Here is a 23,000-nt window from a genome sequence, read left to right as displayed (position 1 = left end):
ATGTATATGTATAACTGATCCACTTTGTTATAAAGCAGAAACTAACACACCATTGTAAAGCAATTGTATTCCAATAAAGATGAAAAACAACAACAACAGTGAGTAGAATTCAAATAAGTACTAGTAGATATAAAAATAATAAAAAAGAAATTTTGGCACTAAAAAAAAAAAAAAAAAAGACACTCAACCAAGCACAGTCCATTTACCCAGGACAAGAAAACATATGATATTACTCTTATTTTTTCAACCACAATGGATTTGAACTTTTAGAAAATTGAAAATGCAAGATACAGATTTTATTTTTTTTAAGTTATTTATTTATTTATTTATTTATTTCTGGCGGCGTTGTTTCTTCGTTGCTGTGCATGGGCTTTGTCTAGTTGCGGGGAGCGGGGGCTACTCTTCGTTGTGGCGCGCAGGCTTCTCATTGCGGTGTCTTCTCTTGTTGCAGAGCACAGGCTCTAGGGCATGCCGGCTTCAGTAGTTTCGGTGCACGGGCTCAGTAGTTGTGGCTCGCGGGCTCTAGAGTGTAGGCTCAGTAGTTGCGGCGCATGGGCTTAGTTGCTTTGTGGCATGTGGGATCTTCCCAGACCAGGGTTCGAACCCGTGTCTCCTGCATTGGCAGGCGGATTCTTAACCACTGCGCCACCAGTGAAGCCCAAGATACAGATTTTAATAAGAAAATATTAGGCAACAGTTCTCTTATCTCTATGTCTTTTTCTATCTCATTGATTGTGAAGAATACAATCATAGAGAAAGCAAAATCTACATCAGTTGAAAATTTTTTCCACCTGCATGCATATTAGAGTGGATGTGTAACATCTTCACAGGGTTTGTGAAATCACTATTTCACCACAGAAATTAAATATGACACTAAAATGATCTGACACTAATTAGTCCATTGAATAAGGGGAGGAGGATTGGCATTTGGTCATCGTTTAGAAGAAAAAAAAATCATTAACCTGTTAGGCAAAATACTTGTCTTTAAATTATCCCGTAATAAATATACTAGAAAATGAAATCAAATGGCAGTACAGTGTTATGAAAGGAAAGCAATTGGGTTGATCTCAGAGTGAGTGAGTATAAAAATCAATGTTTTTTGTTTAGTTTGTTAATAATTTTATTCTTAGAGCTCCAAGGCAGCTAGCTTTTGGTCATTTTTAAGATCAATCAAAAAGTTCTAAACATTATTTTTAAGGTATGCAGATCACTAGGCCCTCCCCACCTCCTTTCTCTCTTTCTTTTAATTTTTAAATTTATTTTGGGGAGTTTTGGCTACCATTTATGTTCTAATCATGTTTTTCAGGAAGTGAATTTGAACTTTGAACCTCACCTAGTTTGAATCCTACCTCTATTGTTTTCTATCTCTATGACTTAGGGTAAGTTACTTAACCACTGTGAATTGTTTCTGGATATTTAAAACAGGGAAATCACAGGGTTGTTGCGAAGATGAAAGAAGATAACATAAAAGGGAACTTACTGCAGTGTTTGAGACATAGTAAGGGTTAGTAAATATTTCCAATTTTTATCTTTCTAATTCTCGTGAGCAGTTTACAATGAGATCTCATTACCACAGATTTTCCCTAAAATTATGAACCTTTTCCTACCCCTCTCCATTTTAAACCAAACCTTGAAATGACTGAACCTCATAGGAAGATGTCTCAATGCAGGTAATCCCAGTAGCAGGAGAGGTTGAAGCTACCACAATGCAAAGTTGTCAGGCTCTGATCTGGCAGTAGCTGTGGGAATTAGTCTTAGCTTCTATTTTTAACTCTGCAAGGAGTTGATTGATGACCTGGGAAAACTCAGTTGGCATCTTATTTTCTTTCTGAATTTCTTTCTGCGTCTTATTTTCTTTCTGAATTGTACCATTTGTCTAATCACTCTTTTCACTGACTCATTATCAGAAATGATATGAAGGTTGTTGAATTAGGGTGTTGATTTCAGAAGTAATGTTATAGAAAATGGGAATTGTTCCCTTTCTTAAAAGCAATAGTTGACAATTTTATTTTATTTTTTTCTGATACAGTGTTGAAGTTCCTGGGAGAGGGCAACTTTAATTTATAAAGAGTCGTTAACATTCACTTCCTCTAACAAAAGCCTTTGAAGGTAATACTACTAATTATCTGCCTTGTACCCCAATCTTTTTTTTTCATGTGTAACTGTTGAAGTTTTTTAATGTTAATCAATATCATTAAGTTGTCCAAAAAGGAAAATTAATCTGTTACTCCATTGTACACCATATACAAAGGAATCTTCTTGGTATATGATATCTTTCTATTTTACTGAATCTCAATGAATTTAGAGAGTACATGTAAGAATATTAATATTCAGAGTCTTATTCATAAATGTGCACTACTGAGTAGATTCAATCACTAGCAACACCTTTAAACTGAAAGCAAAAATAGAGCCTCAATTAACGTGAAAACTTTAGTACCAGAAACACCTGCCTCTAAAAACTACACTGTTAGTATACAGAGGAGCTTTAGTATGATAACCATTTTGTTGGGCTTTAAAAGCACATAATTTTACATTTTTTTCTTATTTGACTTTTTATCATTATGTGGACCATTTAGGTCTAAGGAAAAAAGTACAAAAACTGCCTAGAGCCTTCCATTTAATATGTAAGCCATAGTTGTCCACAAGAGAGAATTTTGTGGTAATCAACAACTCTAGCCAAATCGGCAATAATTTATTTCAGTTGGTAGAGTCTAATCATGTGTACCTAACTATGTTCTTTTAAGTAAAAAGTGTAAAACATTTTTAGTAGTAAGTTTGTCCTAATTTCCAAATCAATATTTTTAATCCCTGTTTGAATACTGAATTCATTAGCTATTCACCAAAGGCTTGAGGCATAGATTTTGGGCATAGTCTGCTTCTAAGATGAGTTGTAGCAAACAGTCTAAATTCCTGTTTTAAATATACATGTGCATACACGTATATTACGCAAAAATTTATATACAGACATTCCCCGAATTACAACGGTTCGACTTACCGATTTTTCATCTTTACCATGGTGCGAAAGTGATACTCGTTTAGTAGAAAGTATAGTTTGAATTTTTTCAAAGTATACTTCGAATTTAGAGTAGAAACTATACTTTTCCCAGACTACTGATAAGCAGCATGATGCTCTCTTGTGATGCTGGGCAGCAGCAGCAAGCCACGCCTCCCACTTAGCGACTGGATCACAACTGACACACTTAACAGCCGTTCTGGTTTTCACTTTCAGTACAGTATTCAATAAAACAAATGAGATAGTCAACAGATTATTATAAAATAGGCTTTATGTTAGATGATTTTGCCCAACTTTAGGCTAATGTGAGTGTCCTGAGCACCTTTAAGGTAGACTAGGCTAAACTATGACGGTTGGTAGATTGGGTGTAGTATAAGCATTTACAATTTATGATATTTTCAATTGATGTTGGGTTTATCAGGATGCAATGCCAGAGTAAGTTAAGGAAGATCTGTACTTTATGTGTATTATATGTATTAATTATATTTAGCCAATTATGTGTGTAAATATATATATGCATATATATGCATGTATATATGTCTGTTTTCATGAACATTTGCCTTCTATTTCAAATATTTGATTATATTTATTTATTTTTATTTTTTTATTTGATTATATTTAAAATAAACAGACAAGTTCTTGGAGAAGCATTTGAAGAATCTGTGTTTCCAGAATCAACTTTTGCAAAGAAAACTTAGTTTTTCACTAGGTGTTTATTTTCCAATAGTTAAAAAAATATTTTTAAAATTTCAAAGTGATTCTTTAATATATGAATACGAATATGTATTTACTTCAGGCACTATATATGTGATTTATACATATGTGTATTTATATATATTTAAATGTTTTTAAACCTGATCTTACTGGGTTATAACTACTATCCAATTATGTGAGAATAGTGATATTGTTGCCTTTCAGCTTGGAACATGCTTCTGTTTCATTTGATTATATTTTATCCATTAAGTGCTCTGGCCTTCCATTAGCTCTTTTGCTTTGAGGAATACATTTTATAGTGCATTAGAAATAGTCTTCTATTTTTCATGCCATAATTTTCCAGTGTCTTACAAAATCCTAATTTGGAATGTTCTGACTTGAATTGTGTCTCAGAATAGAGACTTTTCCCTTTTGGAATCATCAGATCTGTTGGTTAGGTACAGTATTTCTTATTTTTTCTGTTGGAGAGAGGGAGGAAGGAAACTGCCCTATGGAACTTTCCAGTTTTTTTTGTTTTCTTACGCTTATACCAAAAAAATGCACTCTTCTAGTAAAACTAGAAACATGAGTGTGGCAGCTACATAGTTCCAAATGAGGACAACCTAATATACTGTAATTTTTTCAAGTAAGAGAATAACCCAGGTAGTATACTATTAACTAGATTTTTTAAAATAGCCATTTGTTGATTAATGATTCTATTCTTTTTCCATTCTTAGTTTCATAACAATTTTACACAAAGGCTTATATTAACAAATGCCATCAGTTGTATTGTTGGTTTCCTCCTGCTTTCTGATTAGTTCTATAATTTAAAAATGCTTAAAGTCCAGACTTCTCAACTAGAAAACATAAGCACAGTAAAAGCAGTGTTTTTAAAATTAATTCTGGAATATATTTCTTTTGATGGTAAAGGCATATAAGATTACGGATGTGTATGTTTGGATGCTATATAAATAAAAGTAATATGATTAATCATGTATTAATTTATACTACCAGAAATTCCCTCTAAATCCTTTGTAGGACACAAATATTTATGACATTTCTATATTGTTCTCAGTTTATTATTTTAATGAAATATTATACAGGTAGTATTTCATAAAAAACACTGCATCAATTGTAATACTAGTTTAGGAATTTTAATTTGGCATGTAAACATACTAACTTCTGTTGAGATTGCTATAGCTTAGGGTCAAAATGAATTTGAAGGTTATTAGTGTTATTATTCTGGTTTTTATTAGCTGCTGTCTCAAATTAATTATAAAGACAAAAATATCCCTGGCTTTCTGCACTATTAATGACATACTGAGATGTCTCTTGGGTATCAGTAAATGATATATTTTAGAGCATAACTTATGAAATGACTTGCCAGTTGGCAGACCACCTTTGACAATAAAATATATTTGATAGTCTACCTTTGCAAATTCATTGCACCACACAAATGTGATCTTGGTAATTGACATATGACTATCAAGCTTCAATCATTCTCCATAATATTCCTATTACCAATTATTAACAGAATAAAGGGGAGATAACAATTCTATAGTATTTATTCAGATTTTTATTTAAACTCAAGTATAATCTATATTTCTATAGTGCATTTTTTATCTAACACCTCACTTAAGCAGAAGGAAGTGTTCTAGAGGTTTGTTATCAGCTTTTAAATGAAGTAATCTTTAACTATTTATTTAAAAATACTAAAATATTTTTATTTTAAAATTTAAAATACTATTTAAAAATACTAAAAAAAATTTATTTAAAATTTAAAAATACTAAAAATATTTAAAAATATTAAAAAAAGTTTCATGGTCTTTAATTAAATATAAATATTGGAATTGTCTATGAAACTTTTGAAATGGTCAATCACATAAAAACATAGGGATATCCTTTAAAGCAGGGGTCCACAACCCCCTGGCTGTGTTAGGAACCCGGCCGACCAGCAGGAGGTGGGCAGCGGGCGAGCTAGCAAAGTTTCATTTGCTGCTCCCCATGGTTCGCCATCGCTGGCATTACAGCCTGAACCAACTATCCTCCCCCGCTCACCCTGTTGGTGGAAAAATTGTCTTCCACGAAACCGGCCCCTAGCTCCAGAACTGTTGGGGATCACTGCTTTCAAGCATATGAATTTCTAATATATTTATTTAGGTTATATATGCTGAACTACTTTTTACATAACAGCTCATAGGTAACCTTCACTATTAAGTATTTTATGATGCTTAGAATCGGAAACAATACAGAAACTAACAAATTAAAATTGTTTTTTGTAAAATGTCAAGTGAGAAGAGAAGAACGTTAAATAATAAATACAGCATATTCACAACTTGGTTTTGAATATCACACACATAGAGAAAAAAGACCCAAAGAAAATTTAAAAATTACTTATCAATGGTTAACTCAAGAAATAAGAGAGTCAGATCAGGGTGACCTTTACTTTCTCCTGTTCTTATTCTGTATTCCCAAATTCATTGCAATATGTATGTACTACTTTTAGAACTGTTTAAGAAGAAATGTGCCAGTTTGGATAATTTTTTTTTTAACATCTAAACATTGCCGAGTGTTGTTAAAATATTCAGGTTTTATGTAGCTTTCTGGAAGATCTAGCTGGCCATAAAAAACTGAATATATTAGAGGAGGGGGAGTTTTCCCATCTTGAAATAATAATGATAAATAATATTTTTAAAGCATTAAATAATTTTCAAAGCATTTTTGTATACATTTTCTCCTCAGACCATCCTAACTCTCTAGAGTTGGTAGAAAAAGGATTATACTCATTTTGCCCAGGGTGGGGAGTTTGAGGGTGGGAATTGAAATTCATGAAGTTTAGCAAATTGCCCATTTAAGCCGTGCACAGTTATTAAGTGGCAGGGCCAGAATTCTAACCTGTTTCATGCCATGGCCAATCTAGTGCTTTCCTCTATGCTGTAGGAACTGGACATATTTAAGAGGTAAGCACAAAAATGGAAATAGGTCTGAATCTTGCTTTAGTTACAAATTTGCCTATAGTCCTCACTGGAGCCTGAGCCAGGAAAATCTATATGAATTTCTTTCTTCAACCCAAAGAAATGGCCATGTTAAATAATTCCTAGGTTTAATTTTAAAATATCTATACTGTCTGTTTTTTCACCATGTTCCAGTTTGTGTATTTTGTGTCTATCAACTACTCCAAAGAACCATGCTTCCTACCTAAAGGGTTGCATTGCTTAATAAACAAACATTGACAATTCTGATGCTAACCTGAATTAAATAATATACCAATCATTTATGAGATCTGCCTTAGTATTTTTACACTCCTGAAATATCATTTCTATAACCTGCTTTTTAAAATAGTCTGACACCTACCGAGTACTCTTTCACTTCCTACAAGAAATCAAGAAAAAGAAAGCATTTGTGTTTTTAATTTTAGTGAAGGGTTCTTGATTTACGAATTAGTCATTTAGTGTCATTTGAATTTCAAGTGTGTCTCAAGTAGTGGAGGTTCTTTCTGTATGACTTCTCCAGAGTTTTCACATATATATCATCATTAATTTCATCTTTCACTTGGGATTAGTAAAAGAAAAGGTTTATTTACTACTATTTCTTAGTTTTCTTCATTTCAAATATTCAGTGCCTTATCAAAAATAATATTATAGTCTTATTACTGTTCATTGATAACAGATAATACCAAGAAATTGTGATTCTGGTTTTCAGTTAAAAAAACAAAACGAGAAACTAAAGAAATAATTACTATAACAATTTTTTCTTCATTTAGCTAATCAGATATTCACATCAGTGAGTGTTAGATTTTGAGACTATGAATCCCAATACTAAATGTTTTATATATTCAGAGAAGTGAAAAATAATAATTATTATGCTTCCTCTGTGCTAAATACTGTTTTAAAACCAATTGGAATCCCCCCTCACAACAATCCTAAGATGTAGGTACTCTTTGCACCTATTTTACAGCCGGACAAACTGAGGCACAGAATGATTAAATTATTCATGGTCACACAGCTAGTAAGGCACAAATACAATATTTAAAATCAAGTCTGTTTTTGTGAGAGTCCACATTCCCAACCCCTGTAATGAAAGCGTGTGATCCCTACTATTTGCTATATACCCATTTACTTGCTTTGTGGAAAGAAAGGGAGTGAGGGAAGAGGAGGGAAAGGGAGGGAAGGAAAGAGGAAAAGAAGGTGGAATGGAGGGAGGCAGGAGAATTGTCAAAATTCTGCCAGTTTGTTGATACTGTGTGTTATTTCTTATAATAAGGTTGAAATTAAGGACTTGTAGAGATTTACCTGGAATAAATAATTTTAAATTTCCTTAAGGGAAGTCTCTGGTAATATTATCAGATGGAGACAGCAAGTGAATTTCTGTTTAATTCTATTCACAATTAAAATGCTATATCAGGCTCATATTTGGAACAAACACAGTTCTGGTAATTCTCATAGTAATAATTCTACATTTTCTTAAATTTGTTATCATTTTTTTCATCCTCAACACTCTCGGCTTATTTAATTTTAGTACCTACTCTTTTTCAAAAGTCCATAAATTTTAGTTAGGCTTAAATCATAGGAAAATTGAAGAAAGTTTAGAGCCTGTAACAGAAGGAAACCCCCCCCTTCCCACCCTGAGAGCCCAGCTCTGTCCATTTCTATTAGAGCTACACCACCAAGAAAGGAGGAATTATTCTGATTGGTCAGATTTATGACACATTCTATTACATAGGGTGACTGTATTTGTTTAGAGGTACACAGCAACAGTTCCACATTTCTTCTTGTCCGTTGCCTGGTTCTGTGAAAGCAGGTAAGTGGAGTGAAGATCCTCAAAACCTAGACCTCAGTCTCTTGTTTCTGTTCCATTCCATTCACCAGGGTGAGCTTAATCCAGCAGAAGAGTGAGCTCTTCTGTGTTTCGCTGGATGTTTCCATGCAGATGAGTCAAGTTCCATTTTGAGCCTGGAAAATCTTGCATGCTCTCTCATCAACTTCTTCCTTTTCTGAGTATGTACTCAGAAAATGGTAACATGCCCCCAGTAAGCCTTTACCACAGCTCTGACTCAGGGTTATTAGGAAGTAATTCCAAATCTCAGACATGTTCTGTATTTTAATCAACAGATAATTTGTACTTTTAGTTAACATTTACTCTCGATTATTCACGTGTTCTTATGCAGTTGGAACCTATTTCTGTCTTCATGTGCTTAAAGCTAGGATGAGTACGGATTTTAATCAAGATAATTTAGAAACTTTATTAAGTGTTTCTTATGTGGCAGGCACTGTTCTAGGTACTGGTGATAGAGTTTTAAACAGAGTGGTTACAATCCACACTCTAAGAAAGGGTACTTAACATTAAAATTCAAAGACGAAAGATGTACAGAAATCATACGCAAAAAACAAGAGTCAGTTTAATATGCATGGTTGGCATCTTGGGGACAGAAGAAGTCTAACACAAGGAGTTTTACAAGACTGATGATATATAGTCACTTCAGTTGAACTTTGTTTTATTTAAAACAAGCAACTTTTTTCAAACCAAGTAAAAAAATTATTGACAGTAATTGTGCAACTTTATAGCTCCTTATTTTAGTAAAGAGAGGGTGCTTTGACTTATGATATGAGGCAATTTCAGTATTTTGATAAACTAACCTTCAGCATTTTAGAAATTAAGCTTTTACATTGATGGAAATTCTGATAATTGCCCATCAGTTTTATTTCATGCTTCCGAAATTATATTTTCCAATTTTAAATGAAAAACTGGCATATTATCTGTTGACACTACAGTTCCAAGTTTTATCATAGGAAAAGGTGGGTGAGAGGAATCCCCAGCTCAAAATCCTATCCAAATTTGAATTCTGAAAGTCTTTTTTTCATTGATTAGTAGATGTTGGTATCACATTATTTGCAATGACAGAGGATATTGTCAGGTGGTTATTAGCATTCATTGCAGCACCGGCTTCTGAGAATGTAGTAGTTTTTTTTTTTTTTTTTAACATCTTTATTGGGGTATAATTGCTTTACAATGGTGTGTTAGTTTCTGCTTTATAACAAAGTGAATCAGTCATACATAAACATATGTTCCCATATGTCTTCCCTGTTGCGTCTCCCTCCCTCCCACCCTCCCTATCCCACCCCAGTAGTTTTTTTTTAAAACCACGTTGTCTCCTCTTGATCCATGACTCCAACTCTAAAAATATCTTGACTCATTCATACATCATACATTCAAGAAATAATTACTGATCGCATATACTATTCCAGATACCAGGCTGGTCACTAGGGAGTCAAAATGACTAAGACACAGGCTTGGCTGTCAAGGAGACCCCAATGTAGTGAATCTTTGCTTCTTACTCTTCAAGTGGCATTGATCCTGTGTAATCAGAAGTAATAGGGAATTAAGTAGCATTCATATTGTAATTAAATGTAGATAGAGCCAGATGATTTTCCAAAATCAGGCTTAATCAGAGATAGGGCAAGAATGTTCTTTGGGATTTTTCCTTGATGAGCATTGTTAACTATCCTTGAGATGCAATAATAGAAGTCACTGAGTAATTTATCAATTTGGTTTCCTATGGGAACCAGGATGAAGGACGTTTCCTCCTTTAGTCATTGACTTTCTACAGAGATAGCGAAGGCGCTTCAACTTCCCCAGACAAGAAATCACCAGTAAACAGCAGTGATGGTAGAGGTGGGTTATTTACTACCATGGGGTTGAGAATATTAGTGAGCTGCATTTTGACCACTTGTCAAACATTTTGACATCTTGGAACAGAAAGTGTTATTTAAATATAAAAAGCATTTTCTGTTGAATTGTTGTTAGTCATCCCTATGAGGAAATGACCTATTAAGTAATAGATGGGGAATAAGATTGATTTCTGCTAGAGTCCTTAAAGTAGCTACATGTTTCAATTTGTGGGTGTTTTTCAACCATTTGTAAGTTACCACAGTAAAAACCCCATGTAAAAAGCTATCTGAATTTACTTTCCAGCATTCTTTCCTGGGCTTTCTCTATCTTTCCCCCTCTCCCTCTGTCTCAGATCAGGAGAGCAATGGGTCTGAAGCTTTAGCGAGAATCAGAAGGCTTGTCAAAACAATGATTTCCGGAGCCTCAGCTGGGAATTTGCATTTCCAACAAGTTTCTAGGAGAAACTTCTGCTGCTGTTACTTATTTGATGAACCACTGCTCAAGTAAAAGGAATGGGAATTTAGGAAGTAGAAAGATGGAGAGCTATGAAAAGCTGAATGAAGTCAGCCTCTGATCTTCTTCACCAAGCTGCCCAAGCTATTGGGAAGATCATCACTAGTGCCCCAGGGAAGCGTATTGAAAGTCACACCAATTAGAATGGGCATCATCAGAAAATCTACAAGCAACAAATGTTGGAGAGGGTGTGGAGAAAAGGGAACCCTCTTGCACTGTTGGTGGGAATGTAAATTGATACAACCACTATGGAGAACAGTATGGAGGTTCCTTAAAAAACTAAAGTAGAATTAACATATGACCCAGCAATCCCACTACTGGCACATACCCAGAGAAAACCATAATTCAAAAAGACACATGCACCCCAATGTTCATTGCAGCACTATTTACAATAGCCAGGTCACGGAAGCAACGTAAATGCCCATTGACAGACGAATGGATAAAAAAGACGTAGTACATACATAAAATGGAATGAACTTGGGTCATTTGTAGAGACGTGGATGGACCTAGAGACTGTCATACAGAGTGAAGTAAGTCAGAAAGAGAAAAACAAATATCGTATATTAACACATATATGTAGAATCTAGAAAAATGTTACAGATGAACCGGTTTTCAAGGCAGAAATAGAGACATAGATGTAGAGAAGAAACGTATGGACACCACCGGGGGAAAGCAGGGCAAGGGTGGTGGTGGTGGGATGAATTGGGAGATTGGGATTGACATGTATACAGTAATATGTATAAAATAGATAACTAATAAGAACTTGCTGTATAAATAAATAAATTCATTTAATTTAATTAAGAAAAAAAGTAATTGGCCCTCCTCTGAGGAAGTGATTGGCCGAGGGCATCACGTAGAACACTCTTGACTGTCCTACTCTTAAGCCCAGCTTTGCAGTGAATGAGCCATTTAACCTCTCTTTACCCCAGTCTTTCTCAGATTCAAAATAGTAACAGTAATTTCCCTTCTCTCGTTAAAAAACAAGACAAAACAAAAATGCAAATCCTGATGGTGATTTCCCTTTGTGGAAAATTCTTTGGATTTATCCATCTATTTCTCTGATGTAGTAAAGAAGAAATTTAGCAAAATTTCTCTCTGTCCATAAAGATTTTAGGCTTTTAAGCTTAACTCTTTAGTGAAAACTCCCAAATGCCTATTCTCCACTGCCTGGGGCTAGACATTTCCTTGATTCTGTCTAAGAGGTGGGGAGCCACAAGGGAACAAGTACTTAAAGAGACTCTAAAAAGCCCTATCTATTCTGCACCCCCTTCACCACCACCAGCTCTCCAGTTTATCCACCGCTCTTCTCACTCTTTCCACACCAGCAACACCAGCCTCTTACCTTGTACTTTCAACACTCAATGTTCTCCCATCCAAAGGCCCTTGCATTTACGATTTCATCTTCTGGAAATGTTCTAGAAAAGTAGTCCATACACATATAAATAGAATATGATACTAGAGGTTATGAGAATAGATAGGATATGACTACCTTCCAGTTTCTGGTCAAATGTCACCACATCAGTGAGACCTTGATCATCCTATAAAAAACAACTGTTGTGCATCCCCATGCAGGTGCACACATTAACCTACACATGCTCTATTCCATCTCTGATATATTTTTCTCCATATGTTTGTTCCCATCTGCCAAACAATACATCAGTATTTTGGTATTGGTTTATTTTCTGTCTCTTCCCTAGGTAGAATGCAAATTCCGTGCAGGTAGAGTCATGGTTTTTTCCCTGCAGAACCTACAACCATCATTGACACATAAGAGTCGCTCAGTAAATATTTCTAGAGTGAAAAAGAGAAAGGTGATATATCCTTACGTTAGATTATCCAGTGCAAATTTTGGTATCTTTTGCATTACTTGCTCAAATGATCTTATACTCCAGTCATACTTACCTATTGGCAGTTCTTTAGAACCACCATTGCTCTTTATGCCCTCTTGTCTTTTTTAAAATTTAATTTTATTTTTTTAACATCTTTATTGGAGTATAATTGGTTTACAATGGTGTGTTAGTTTCTGCTTTATAACAAAGTGAATCAGCTATACATATGCATATATCCCCATATCTCTTCCCTCTTGCGTCTCCCTCCCACCCTCCCTATCCCACCCCTCTAGGTGGTCACAGGACATATATACACTCACTACCAAATGTGAAATAGATAGCTAGTGGGAAGCAGCCACATAGCACAGGGAGATCAGCTCTGTGGTTTGTGCCCTCTTACTTTTTAAATCTTGCTGTAGCCTCTGCCTAGAATGTTCATTTCTGAAACCTTTTTGTTGTCTTTCACACTTCTACATTTCCTTCAAAACACAAATCAGGTGTCCTGTTCTTCAAAAATATTTCATGATAAACTCGTTCTTTCTCTGTGTCCTCCTTCCCACCCTGGCACCCTATCCTGGCACATATCTACTCATTATGTTATACTATTCTGTCCAGTTGAAACCCCTCCCAGCTTTACCAGAGACCACTTGAAAGCAGGGACTGCTTCTGACATCAAAAGCACAATGCCCCAATGCCTGGCATATGACAGCTACTCATAAATGATCAATAAATGAACAACAATCCACCTTATTCTTTTTTCTTATCATAAGAAGCTACCCTTCATTGCTTTAAACTTCTAAACTTGCCCTGAGGGATATAATAGTAATGAGTGTTCCTGAAAATCAAGAGAATGGGCACTTATGATACGTAGCTTGAAGATCAGCCAAGTGAAAACTGGAATAGCTCTCAAACAAGGAAGAGGAGTGAGGCATTCAAGCTTCTTTAGGAGTAGCAAGTAGCAGTGATGCTGGTGTTCACACTGCCATGAAGAAAACCACTGCCATGTGAAGCTCCTAACACGAGTAAATATGTAGTATCTCTGAGGTATGTGATAGTATGTGATAGTAGATCAGGACAAAACTCTTCAGCAACCTTGTTTCTGGATTTCACCTCATCCAGCATCACTTGGTGTATGTTGAGGTAATGCAGAAATTTTACTAGGTAATTAGTCTAGGAATTATTCCTCTAGGGTAGAAAGATGCTATGTTACTCCAATCGTGTTGCTATAACAAAATACCACCAACTGGGTAGATTATAAGAACAGCAATTATTGCTCACAGTTCTGGAGGCTGGGAAGTCCAAGACTGAGGTGCTAGCATGTTTGCCTTCTGGTGAGGACCTTCTTCCTGGTTCATAAGCTGACACCAACTCCCTGTGTCCTCACATGGTAGAAAGGGCAGGGGATCTCTCTGGAGCCTCTTTTATAAGGCATTAATTTCATTCATGATGGTTCCACTGTTACGACTCAAGCACTTCCCAAAGGTTCACCTACTAATATTATCACATTGGGCATTAGGGTTTCAACATAGGAATTTCAACATAGGAATTCAATGTATAAAACATTCAGACCATAGCAGATACTTGGGACTCGAAGCTTGTTCTAAACTTTATAGCTGGGAAGACTCTGTGAAGCTAGTATGTGTGGCTGAGTCATGAATGTTTGAAGATGATAAAAGACCCATCCCAGCAGAAAAATCCTACACACAACTGAGAAACCACTGGGCATTGTGAATGAGTGTATGCCTTGGCAGAAAGATTTTACAGCTGTTCCTCCTCACATATGTGAATTATGCATGATATTGCAAGAGGACTTTTTAAATATGAGCAATTTGGAGCAAAAATGACAGAAAAGAGAAATGCAAAGAAACAAGGTGAGTGAGTATTGAAAGGCAGAAGTGTATATTGGTAGGCCTGGAAATCAACTGTGAGTAATTTAAATTGATTAAATGTAGCATAGAAAATGTACAAGAAAAGGTTGAGGGGATCAAATTAACAGGCAAAAGAAACAATTTTCTCAACAGTAACATTTTTGCCAGATCAAAGTGAAAGCAGTCCATAAGAGATTGAGAAAATGAGTATATTTTCTCATTCCTTTGTCATGTGACCGAGGAATAAAGTAATTCCTCGGTCACATGACTAGGTCTAAGGTGAAAATTAGAACTTTATCTCCATATAAGGAGGCAGTCATTCTTAGGAAATAACATTTAATTTGAACAAAAAAGAGGAGATCAGAGGCATGAACCAAGAGGTAAGAACTTGTCTCCCTTATTCGTAAACTATGGGGCCCACTTGTCGAACAATAATCAGTATCGAGGCTGCAGAGAACAAAGTTGTATTTGGGGTCTTAATAATTGCAATCCTGGACACACAGATTCAGGTAAAACCCAAAGATGTTTTATGGAAGAGAAAGAGTCAGGGACTTATAAAGATGAAAGGTACAAGGTTGTTAAAGCTGTCTGGCAGGCATTATGATTGACTCTGATGCAGGAAAGGAAATATTTGTCCTTAAGGGATTCTCTGTCACAAGTTATTTTAGGGTAAGGGTCCGATAAGTATCTTGAGTTTCTGGAACGTGGGCAGATGCTCTGGATGCCTGTGTCAAAGCAATAGGTAGTCAAAGTTCAGATTCCATCTCGGCTGAGATGTGCCTAAGTCACTTCCGCAGTGGCTTCCTCAGAGGCTCCATTTGAGAGAGCGCTCCCTACCAATAATGACTCCATTTCTGTTTTCCTTTCACACAACTTACCTTCACTCCTCAGATTTGTTGGGAACTGATAAGCATATTCTCACCATAGTACTTGTTGTCACTCACTTGCATTAGAGTGTACCATATCCAACATCAATAACTGATAATATTGAGTTTTGTTGTATTTTTCTCAAATTCAGAGTTATTTATTTTAAAGCATCAGTAAGCAAACTATGGCCTACAGGTCAAATCTATTCTTGGGCTAAGAATGGTTACTGCATTTTGAAAAGGTTGTAAGAAAAGAAAAAGAAAAAAAGGAAGAATATGTGTTCGAGACCTATGTAGGTCATAAAGACAAAAATATTTATTACCTGGAGGGCTTAAATTTAAGGGGACAAAGTTGATATTCACATTCATTATATATATATGAATAAATATATTATGAATATATTATATGAATATATATAATATATATTATATATATGAATAAATATATTATGAATAACAACTGAATATAATAAATGTATATACTGAATGCGAAGGTTTATATATACACAGTTAATTATAAGAGAACAATTTTGTCTTACACATTGTAGGATTTCACACCCTAAAGGGTGGATTTCTAGATAAGAGAAAGATATATATTTACCAGTTTATAGTTCATTGAGGACAAGAAGGAAGAGGATTGAGGCAAGTTCACTTCATTTTTGCAATTACAACATTACAGAGGAAAATGAAGTAAAAAATGTGAAACAGAAGCCTGATTGTGGAAGATGCATGAAGGGAATGAATAAGGCAATGAAAGGGTATAAACTACTTTGAGAGCTCTGATACCAGGAGGAAAGTGGAAAGTAGTAATGTATGTCCCTGCAGGTATTTGTAGATTGTCTTACACTCTGAGATTTCTCTGCTGCTGCCCCTCCCCTAAACAACTGTCAGAGAGGATTGGAGCTCTAGCTTCACAGCGCTTGCTGACTTTTCAAGAGAAACTTTGTACAGATAGACCCACAGACATACTTAAATAGATATCCACAGCTCTGTTGGATGTGTAGTATTTAGCTTCTTCGGTCTGTGAGTGAAACACTTCTAACATGCTTCCCCTACTCCAATGGCCACAGGGCCACCAGTTTTCAACCTGTTTTCTCTGTCCTGTTAAACACACCTCTTTTTCTAGCAGCTGAATGGGAAGGAAGACCCCCCCCTTCAGTTGTTATCTTCCTCGAAACTGTTCATTCTAAACGAATTCTCACATTTCCCTTCCTAATCTATCTACCATCTCCCTCTATGTCCAAACTCCTCCTGATAGCCAAATTTATTGAGCGCTTAAATGTACACCAATTACCGTTTGTCAGTGGCATTTAACCCTCACACATATTATCCACATTACACAGGTAAATATTGAGACTTAGAGAAAGTAAGAAACTTGCCAAAAGTTGCACACTTAACAAGTGACATGTCTAGGATTCAGGCACAAAAGATTTGAGCCCAGAGGCCATGCTCTTAACCGTGAAGTTAAACTCTGGGAAGAAGTTAACACCTGTTCAAGGGAAATGGAGGGTCCGATACCAGCTCCCTTATTTATACCAGCCGCCAGAGGGGAAAGTTTAACAGAAAAGTGTTCCCATTTAATTTTTCTATTTCTTTAACCATTGAATTAAACAATAACACATCCTTCTTAAATGTAATCTCTCTTTGATTCAAGCTTTCTGATTATTTCAGAAACTTCAGTGAATAGTTTATATCTTCATAATATTTTTCTTTAATTTCAGAACTTTGTGAGAAGGAAAATACTATTTTCTTTTAAGTGATTAGATAATTTTGTAATAGTCTATGCTAAAAAGTATACTTATAGATATAGTATAGTACATATAAAATTCTATGTATTTAATGTGTACTTTTGTTAAAGCATTGTAAAGTAACAACTGAATTGTACTCAAATAAATACATCATTATTCCTCAACATTGACTTAATGTGCACTATAGTTCATATTTTTTTCTGATTAGTTCAGAATTATCAAATTAGAGAATTACCATTTTGAGACTGGTTTTTACTAACTCTAACTTCCATGTTCCTAATGAATAAACTAAGCTTTATTTATCCTTAATATTTTCTGACCTCTTCACTTCAACTGAAATCTCGATTGTTTCAAATGATTCCCTTACCATCTCCACCACAAATTTAGCTTTCTCTTTCTCTAGTGTAAGAAGAGCCAGCCTGCTTCTTACATTTATGCCACTTTCTGATTATTATTCTATAATCTCTGTATTCTCCTAATTTTAACTTACTGTTAGGAAGTAAAGTTGGCCCTCTCTCTATTCAAACCACTCCTGTATCCTCCAGAACCAGTGCCCACTTATACTTTGCTGAACGAGGTCAACTACAGTTCACCAAGCTTACCATTTTTTAATTTTAATTAATTAATTTTAAAATAATTAATTTTATTGAAGTATAGTTGATTTACAGTGTGTTAGTTTTACGTGTACAGCAGAGTGATTCAGTTATACATATACATATATCTATTCTTTTTCAGATTCTTTGCTCATATAGGTTCTCATAGACCAAGCTTACCAATTTTATAGTTTCATTGCCTGTCTTCATCTGTGCCATGACCTCATTTCTCATTCACATCTCAAAATTAAACTTTCAGAACTCTATTGCAACAACGATCAGTGGTCTAATGAACTTGTATAAGATGACCAGAAGTTGAAATATTGTAAGCATTAGTAATATAAAAGTCCAACTATTGTCTGTTCTGCAAATGAATATATGTTTAATACTAAATATATGTTTAGTACGAAAAGTTTCACCATGGTAGTGTGAGTCTTTCCAAAATTTATTACATTCCTATTATATGCCAAGCACTGACTTACTCTTTGATTTCATTTTTCCCCCCATTTTGTTTTCCAAACACAGAATGACAACTTGGTGAAAAAAAGCCTGTGGTATATACCAAATACCAAGATATGCATCCTCTGCCCATCCTCATTTGTGTATTCCCACTCATCCCATCATAATTAGATTCTGCCACTTTTCTCCTCAGCCCTATAACAGTCTCGTGTCTACTCACTTCCCATCTCTTCCCCATCTTTTAGTCTCAAATACAGTTCATACATACGGAACGTCACTTGAATGATGTTCATTACTGATGGCTGCTTGCTTTCTTAAGAATGCTTAAAAGATGCAGTGTTGGAAGAGAAAACTGTCACCACCTGCTGACTTGTGCCCAAAGTCTCAGAGGCTGAAACTTCTGCTTTCATAAATGGGGAGGCCCAGCACAGAAGTGAAATGAAGAAGTGCCATAAAAGAGCTTATGAGCCTTTTAAAGACTCTCCAGGAAATATACACACACACATGCATGTACACAAGATGTGCAGTGTGATTTCAGAGAAATTCTCAGACACCTCATATGTCTTGAACACTGGGTAAGACCTCTGCTTCCAGACATTCTAAAATTTACTCTTGAATATTGCAACCCAGAGAGCTGTGTACTTGGACCAAATTACTTATATTCCTTATAGTATTATTTCTGGCAAATTACCCCATCCGCTTTTGGCTTGCATAAGAGACAATTACAAGAATTTCTTTTCTATCTATTCGTAGAGGTCCTCTTCCATCACATCCTTTATACAAAGACTATATAAATGCACATAATGTCTTACATATTATTTCACAGGGTTAACAGATACTTGGTGTCCAATGTAGAATAACATGGACTATGGGCTAATAATGTTCTATAAAGAATAAAGTAGTTCTTTGTAAACTAGACTGTTTATATATTTCATACACACTCTGTTTCCCAGTTATTCTCTCTTATCACTTAATAAATTCTTTTGATGTCTTTTCTATATCATTTGTACTAAAGCGAAACAAAGCAAGATGTTTCTGATTGCTCCATACCTGGACAAAAGTGTTAGAATGGAAGCCTAGAGGCTGTTATGGTGGTAGCAGTCATAATGAAAATGAGAGAACCCCTAAATGGATGTGGTTTTCCTGCTTCAATTACCTGGAGATTGTTTTCCAGTGCTGACACCAGGATGTTCTGAATTTTGCTTTAGTGAAAGGAATTAGTGTTTCCTCTACAGTTTTAATTATAATTTTGTTTCCTCTAAAATTGTTATGTAATTTCATTGACCATTGAATTAATACAAAGTGAACTCCTTGGCCTGGCCCTCCAGGCACTTTAACTGTTCTAACCTATCACTGTGGCTCCATCACCTCCCCTTATCCTACGCATGGGCCTGTGCTGCCATCAAACTGCACAAACCTCTCTTCTCTCAAGTGCTGGGGAGTTTTCTAATCTCTGTGTCACTTTTCATTCTGCTGATTACGTCAGGAATTGGATTTTTTTAGATGCAATGCATATTAAATCTACTTTACATGTATAACATGCTTATATAGTTAATAAATTTGACAAAAAATTATTAAATGATACCTAATGATGACTATGTCATAAAATCACATATGTATATGCTTTTTAATATATATTTATGTCTTTCAACACTAACCTTACCCTCTACATCCTGATAATACTTAAAATATGCTTGCATTATGTTTTCCAGGCCATTGCATGTGGTACTCTCTTTGCCTGGAGTTCTCTCCTTCCTCCGTTCTTCTACTTGCCACCACTTCCCCATGTAATGACCCGATTTGGAGAAGACTTGTTTCTGCCCCTCTTATGGGTTCCCTTAGTACCCTATTCTAAGCTCTATTAATTCACACTGCATTGTAACTCCCTGTGCATTGTCTTACTTCATCATTGTGTCCCCAATGCCTATACAGCACCTAACGTTTGGAAAGTACTCCAATAAATGAAAGTTGGTGACATTGAAATACATGTATAACTGGTTTAGAAGAGTTAAATGATAATTGTTATTGAAAGTCATAAAGATACTTACACCTTTGACCCAGTAATCCAGGAGTCAAAAATTCAAATGCTTTGAGGGTCAAGCAAGTAATCTAAATGTGCAATGTTGGCCTGGGGGAAGGCAATGGGGAATACAGGTTACTGTACTTGCCTCACCTAAACACATTCAGATTTACACTTTTATAAATACTGTCGACACAAACCAAACAAACCATAACCCCTGTCTCATTCTAAAGGAACAATTCTGTAGAGGAAAAAAAATATTCGTAATAATGTTTTTTGTGAATCTGTCTGTAATAAGGAAAAGAATGAAGACAAATAGCTAGTAATAGGGATCCGACTAAATTAAATGTAGATTGTATCCATTAAATATCATGTATTCTTTAACATGAAAATAATCCCCTAATCGTAATACATGAATAATGCTTTCGTTATTGGAAATAGTGAAGGAATAACACAAAACCCTGTGTTTCCTATAATTGCAACCATGTAAAAATGTACATCCTTGTTTAAAAAAAAGTATTATGCAAAATGAAGATAACTATGTTAGGGTGCTCAGAATAGAAATGATTTTTTTAAAGTTCAGCATTTACTAATGCCATCATTTTTCCAATCCCAGTCTCTGGAGAAAACTTTGGCAATATCTCTTGGAGTCTTAGAAGATGATACCTAGCAAGCAGAACCAGGTTACTTTGGGTAAAAGCTGAAGAATATGAATTGTGGGCTGAGCTACAAATAACCTTGTCATAGCAACCTCCAAAGATTTCATAGAAAAGGCATGACTTGGATTTCTCTGTTGTTTTTTTTTTTAAGGAAAATGACTAACAAGATCCCTTTTGAAACAGTTCTGATAGAGTGAGGGATAAGATACAATAAGTTTGATAAAGAGTTTTGTTGAGAAATTGGGATAAACTGGCATAACCTTGAGATCAGAAGTGAGACTCCCTAGTGTAGCCTTAACACATTTTTTTGTGTGTGTGTATTGATTAGTTTTCAGTGACGTAACACTTATGTGATGCCAATCTGCCTTCCCTGCAGATAATAATTATTTATTTAATAATAAAATATTAAGAACAATATAATATTCTATAATGATAATAATGGTTATTATAAGTAAAAAAGTTCAATTCTCCTTGTTAAGAGACATTTAATATATTTCTCTGATTCTTTATAAAGGCTTGATTATCTGTTCTCAGGGTTCTTCTGTGATACTATATATAACCTCCTGGAAACAGAGGACTGTGGAAATACTGATAGTATCAATAGAAATCATTGTAACTCTTTCCTTGGAAAGGGCGTATTCCATCAGTCTCATTGCCTCATTTGTTAAGCTGAATCACCATCCTAAGTGACAGATCTTTTCAGTGTCCAAACTTCCTGCAAGGATTTATGTATTAACCCCATTCTGTTTGAGTTTAGATCAGGAGTGTCCCTTAGGTTATTTTATGAACCCAGGTTTCCTGTAGTTTGCAAAAGCTGGCCCAGCCCACTGGCAGAAAATCTACTTCTGATAGCATAGTCCTGTGGTAACAACTTTGGTATCTTGCACAAATAAGCAGCCTTGATATAGGTCCATGTGGTTAAGGAGGAAGACGTTGTCAGTAATTACTTTTATGGGGGAAATTCTAGTTAGCAATTTTTTTCCAGTTCGAGGTAAACATGTAAATCTGGGCTTATCAAAAATAACAATATATCCAAAGTATCATTCTCAGACTACACACAAATTTTTGACTCTAGCTTTCTGTGTAACATTAGAAAAACAAACAAACAAAAAAGCGTAGTCAAATCACCTGTTACCTCAAAATAAGGAGCTGTGTGGCAGCATCAGGAAGCATAATGAGTTAAGCCAGAATTAACAAGTAGCAGGGCTGAGTGTGAAACCCCTGCAGTTCAGGCCTTATCATTGAAACTGGCACCTCATTGCCCTTACAAGTAATACCTGTTCACTCAGTTCTTGAAACAATCAAATATATACCATAAATATCATGTTTCTGCTAACACCTTTTGATGTTTTTTGAAGCCACTGGTAGAACTAACCTTTTTAACCATCTGATGAGGACAGAAGTCATGTTATAAGTCAAATGGAACTTTGAGTTCTATTTACATTTCTGAACATTTGACCACAAAATTAAACCTCAGATTCTTAAAAGAGGAATTCAGTCTTCTGTGTAAGTGGAATCTGTCCACTCGTTCATTCAACATTTACTGAGCTGCTGCTTCATGTAGAACATACAAGTGGGTTAAAAAATGTTTGAGGAGATTACTGTCTGGGTAGCCATCCAACTAATCATCATTCATGCTGAAGTTTTGAATCAGAAAAAAAAAAGATTTGAACCAATATTTGTTAAATTTTGCACACAAATAGCCCTAGGGAGCACAAAAGGGAAGACTTTTTCCATTGAAAAAATGTATGACTTTTCTGAATAAATTAATATGTATCTTAATCATCTGTGTTTCAAATGAGGAAAATGTTAATTTAACAGAATCATTCTGTAAAACCCCTACTGCTTTGAACCATATGAAAACTTGTTGCTAATTTGAGGCTTTCAAATTTAAAGTCATAAGGTAAGTTGATCAGTCAATAACCTTGAAATTTAGGAAAGTGACTGACATGGACTAGCCAGGACGTTTTTTGCAGTAATTTGATTTATAACTCTGCCCTAATCACTCTTAAAAATCAGCTAGACAGTAAAAAGTTGTCTACCTTCAAACCTCTTGATGAAGTTTTGCAG

At 35.2% G+C, this 23,000-nt stretch overlaps 1 long non-coding RNA gene across 2 annotated transcripts in view; it reads left to right on the top strand.

Annotated features, from left to right (window-relative positions):
• The first annotated feature begins 1,808 nt into the window (after positions 1-1,808).
• The window catches only part of LOC125961634 (uncharacterized), a 71,776-nt gene continuing 50,584 nt past the window's right edge, over positions 1,809-23,000 (top strand). The window contains exon 1 of one of the 2 annotated variants that reach the window (XR_007472583.1): positions 1,809-2,109. This is a non-coding gene — a long non-coding RNA (uncharacterized LOC125961634). The remainder of the gene's footprint in view (positions 2,110-23,000) is intronic. The other variant, XR_007472584.1, reaches the window with a different exon arrangement.

This window comes from Orcinus orca, chromosome 17 (assembly GCF_937001465.1).
Source record: "Orcinus orca chromosome 17, mOrcOrc1.1, whole genome shotgun sequence".
Classification (NCBI taxonomy): Eukaryota; Metazoa; Chordata; class Mammalia; order Artiodactyla; family Delphinidae; genus Orcinus; species Orcinus orca.
Note: the sequence above shows the minus strand (reverse complement) of the source record. Positions and strands in the feature narration are given on the sequence as shown.